Here is a 5,450-nt window from a genome sequence, read left to right on the forward strand (position 1 = left end):
CATCATCCTCAGACTGGATCAGCGAGGTTAGAACGTCTAACTTGTAAGGTAATAGATCTGATCTATTGTTTAATACATACATTAGATGTAGTATAGAAACATGTTGATATGATCAACATGTAGTTCATACTATATTTATATATTTTAATTTCTGATTTAATGCTATTAATAATCATGTAATAGGATCTTAGATCTAGAGATTCTCTGATTTTAAAAAATAAATTTTGATTTATTTTAGTCTTCCGCTGTATGATCTTAAAAAAGTTTCAAAGATCTAACCCTGAAACCCTAGATCTGGTTCCTACAATTGGTATCAGAGCCAGGTTCTTTATTACATGATTATTTATATATGCTTAGATTATTTCTTAGATTAGATCTAATTTATAATCTGATTATTAAATCTAAAATTAAAATTTTAGATCAATCACGAACTGCAAGGTTGTCCTGCTGTAAGGTTTACCCCTTACAGTGCAAAGGTTGTCCTAGTTTGTGTAGATCTATCTTTAATCATAAATTTGTTAGATATGATCTAGATTAAATTTATAATTTATTAGATTTAAAAGATATTTAAATCTAAAATAAAATCTCTTTGTTAATAATTTTTGTGCAAAAAATTATTTAAAGTTGAAATTGTTTCAATTACATGAACCTGTTTAGATTAGATCTAAAGTAGTTTCATGTTTATTTCACTTGTATCTTGATTATGAATCAAACATGCAATATGTTGGTAGAATCATATTGTAAAATTATTTTATAAATATAAAAATTATTTTTTGAAAAGCCGAACCCAACCCTCAGCCCAAAACTTAATTAAGAATTAAGAAGTTGTTTGATTAGGTTCTAGGATTGTGAATTGAAGAACCTAAGACACAAACCATAACATATTGGGTTAATGGATTAGTGAGAATTAGGTCCATTAATTGGGTTAGACCTATGGTTAGATTGAAGATGGACTTAATTAGAGAATTGACTAAATCTAATCAATTATTGTCTTAGATTAGGTCAAGGATTCTCTAGATCAATTACAATAGTTGTAGTTGGTCAAGTCCATGTCTTTAACGAGAACCAAATGGACTTGATTCTTGGCTAAGCGGTCTAGCACGAACTGTTAGGTTGATCTAATCGAAACTAATTAAACCAGTTGGTGTCTAAGGTAAATCAGACCGGTGGTTTTTAATTGGGAGCCGCTTACCTGGCCATTTCTGATGGTGTCTAAGGCAAGCTTTGGCAGACCCTCCCACTGATCGAACTTACCTGGCCTCTTGGTGAAATTATGTTTTGATCGGATCACTTGACTATTCGAGCTGACCCATGTCAGCTAGGTAAATTAGTGTGACTGATTTAGGTGCTCTTAGACCAGCCCTTTTAATGGTCTCCCTTAAGCTGACTTGGTGAAGCCAGTGGGAGGATCATGATAAGCTGGTTCATCTGACCTCATCCTCTATATTATTTAAATCTTCTAAAATTATTAGGTCCTTAAAATGATAAAGTTATGAAGATAACTGAGTCATAGCCTCCCATTAAGGTGTTTGATAATGAGTCCATTAACTCAATAATCATTGCAGACCCAAAGGCCTGGTGCTTGTTGACTAATAAAATTATCACTCATCATATGACGACTTGGAAGTGTCTCTCTAATGGTGGTTAGTGAGCCAACCAAAGTTGGGCTTAATCATTCGTTGGTTAGATACACCAAGTATGATCATGTTAATGGTTGGACCTATCCGGATCCTTACAGTGGAGGCCAAAGCCTACTGATTAGGTTTCTGGGATAAAATTAAAATTACTAGAAATTATTTAGAGAAACAATTGGTTATGAACCTACCCTTAGATGTACATGGGTTGGCCAACCAAAGTTGGGCTTGTGTGCAGTCTAAGTGGATTCTAGTACCCACTAAGGAATTAGGATAATTCCTCGAATTGGAGGTAGAGGCTACCAATTCGAATAAAATAGTGGGAGAAACCTTTTGATTAAATTCAAATCTTTAGGTTTAATGAATCAATTACTAATTGGTTATGGTTCTCCTTTGTGCAAATATGGCCACTTCCCTATCGCTCCGATCATTGTTGGACAATGATAAGTTGGTGGGACCCAACTTCGATAGCTGGTACCGAAAGTTGAAGATAGTCCTGGAGCATGAACGGATCCTATATGTGATAATGGATCCTGCACCTGAGGAGCCAGCTGTCAATGCACGTGGAACAGACAGAGACACTTACCAGAAGTGGCTCAGTGACCGGACCATGGTGCGCTGTATCATGCTGGCTACCATGAGCGACGAGTTCAGTCGCAGATTCGAGACGGCTCAGCCAAAGGACATGCTTCAAGTATTGGAGGATGCCTTTGGCACATCCGATGACGTCGAGAGGCATAAGACTAGTTGTGCCATCTTCAATGCCAAAATGCGGAATGGTGCCTCTGTCACTGATCATGTATTGTACATGATCGAGCTGATGGAATGATTGAGCAAGCTCAGCTTTCCCTTGCATGAGCAGCTTGGAAAAGATGCAATACTGAACTCGCTGCCCAAGTCTTATCTCCCATTCATCACTCATTATAGAATGACAAAGCCTAAAGAGAACTACCACGGGTTACTGGGGTTGCTTCAGAACTTTGAGAAGGATCACCAACTTCACAAGGAGTCGGTGAACTTAGTGGGAGGTTCGTCTTCTGGTTCTCGACCTTTTAAGAAAGGGAAGAAGAACAAGAAGAAGAAAGTTAAGAAGGTGCAAGTTCAGACTGGGACATCTGTGCAGAGCCAGACCAAAAAGATCAAGCCTGATAAGAGTCTATTCTACTGGCAAGCACCCTAGATTAGATAGTGTGTCAGATATCTACTTTTGGCACTGTAGGCTAGGTCATATAAACAAGAACAGAATAAACATGTTGACTCAAGAGAGAATCCTCGAAGTCAGTGATTGTGAATCACTTCCAACCTGTGAGTCCTGTCTTCTTGGTAAAATGACCAAGTCATCTTTTACTGAAAAAGGTGAAGAGCTACTGAGCTCTTGGGCCTAGTACATACTGATGTATGCGGGCCCATGAGCACCAGTGCTAGAGGTGGATATTTCTACTTCATAACTTTCACGGATGACCTATCCTGATATGGATATGTCTATCTGATGAAACATAAGTCGGATTCATTTGAAATGTTCAAACGATTCCGAAGTGAAGTAGAAAAATAAACTGGGAAGAGTATTAAAACTCTTCGATCTGATCGAGGAGGAGAATACCTTTCCAGTGAGTTTCTCACATATCTAGGAGAGAATGGGATTCTCTCCCAATAGACTCCTCCAAGAACACCACAGCATAATGGTGTGTCTGAAAGGAAGAATCGGACTCTGTTAGACATGGTCCGATCCATGATGGGTTTTGCTAGCTTGCCGATATCCTTCTGAGGATATGCACTCGAATCGGCCTGTTATCTATTAAATAGGGTTCCAAGTAAGTCTGTAATTAAGACTCCATATGAGATATGGACGGGACGTAAGCCAGCACTTTCACACCTTAGGGTCTGGAGGTGCCCAGCCTATGTCAAACGATTAGTCACAACAAACTTGAACCTAGGTCTGACAAATGCTCATTCATAGGGTACCCCAAAGAGACAAAAGATATTTTTTCTACCATACTGATGAACAAAAGGTGTTCATCAGTCTTAAGGCAATCTTTTTAGAAAAGGAGTTCCTTGGTGAATGAACCGTTGCCTCTAAGGTTGAACTTGATGAAGTTCAACAGGTAGAAGGACCGACACCAATAGCTGAACCTGAGTCAGATATGATTAGATCAAATCCGAAGCCCAATGTACCTGCACCATTAAGGCGATCCGGTAGAGTACCGTGTCAGCCGGACAGATACTATGGTTTCTTGATCCGGGACGGTGATCCCATCGAACTTGATGAGAATAATGAGGATCCGATCACCTATATGGATGCAATGCAGAGACCTGATTCCGAGAAATAGCTTGAAGCCATGAAATCCAAAATGGAGTCCATGAAGGTCAACGATGTATGGACATTGGTTGACCCACCTGAAGGGGTTAAACCTATTGGGTGTAAATGGGTCTTCAAAAGGAAGAGAGGCGCAGACGGAAAGGTGGAGACCTATAAAGCCCGTCTGGTCGCCAAGGGGTATCGTCAACGTTATGGTATTGACTATGACGAGACGTTTTCTCCTGTGGTAATGCTCAAATCCATTCGGATAATGCTTGCAATAGCTGCCCATCTGAATTATGAGATCTGGCAGATAAATGTAAAGACAGCTTTCCTGAATGGAGAGCTGACCGAAGAGGTGTATATGATACAACCTGAGAGGTTTACATCCACAGATGAGTCCAAGGTGTGCAAGCTTCAAAGATCCATTTATGGATTGAAGCAAGCTTCTCGGAGTTGGAACATGCGTTTTGATAAGGTGATCAAAACGTATGGCTTCATTAAGAATGGAGAAGAGCCCTGCATCTATAAATGGGCAAATGGTCCAGTTCTGATATTCCTTGTCTTGTACGTGGATGACATTCTCTTAATCGAAAATGACATCCCCGCACTACAAGGAATAAAAGTTTGGTTGTCATCACAGTTCTCCATGAAGGACTTGGGTGAAGCATCCTACATCCTAGGGATGAAGATCTATAGGGATAGATCTAAAAGGATGCTTGCGTTATCCCAGTCCATGTACATAGACACTGTACTGAAGAGGTTCAGCATGGAGAATTTCAAGAAGGGCTATCTACTGATAGGTCAAGGAATTTCTCTCTCTAAGAAGGATTATCCGACAACTCCTGAAGAGAGAGAGCGTATAAGTAGAGTCCCATATGCTTTAGCCGTGGGATCTATCATGTACGCCATGATATGTACAAGATCAGATGTGGCATACTCACTAGGAGTAGTGAGTAGATACCAATCTGATCCTGGAGAAAATCACTGGAAAGTGGTTAAAGCCATCCTTAAGTATTTGAGAAATACTAAGGATCAATGGTTGGTTTATGGCGAGTCAGATCTAAAACTTGTGGGTTCACAGACTCTAGCTTCCAATCTGACCATGATGACAGCAGGAGCGTGCCGGGTTATATCTTTACTCTGAATGGTGGAGCCATCTGCTGGAAGAGTTTCAAGTAACATACTATGGTGGACTCTGTTTGTGAAGCGAAGTACATCGCAGCATCGGATGCCGCGAAGAAAGTTGTGTGGCTGAGAAAATTCATCAACGAGCTCGGAGTAGCACCCTCCCTCGATGGTCCAGTTCTACTCTACTGCGACAGCACTGGTGCCATAGCTCAGGTGAAGGAACCCAAAGTACATCAGCGGACGAAGCACATCTTGCGCCGCTTTCACCTGATCCGAGAGATCGTGGATCGAGGTGACGTCGACCTTCAGAAGATCGACGGAAAGGAGTACCTGGCCGACCCCTTCACTAAAGCCCTGGCGATAAAGGAGTTCGACAACCACAAGTCGAA

This window comes from Elaeis guineensis, chromosome 6 (genome assembly GCF_000442705.2).
Source record: "Elaeis guineensis isolate ETL-2024a chromosome 6, EG11, whole genome shotgun sequence".
NCBI classification, from domain to species: domain Eukaryota; kingdom Viridiplantae; phylum Streptophyta; class Magnoliopsida; order Arecales; family Arecaceae; genus Elaeis; species Elaeis guineensis.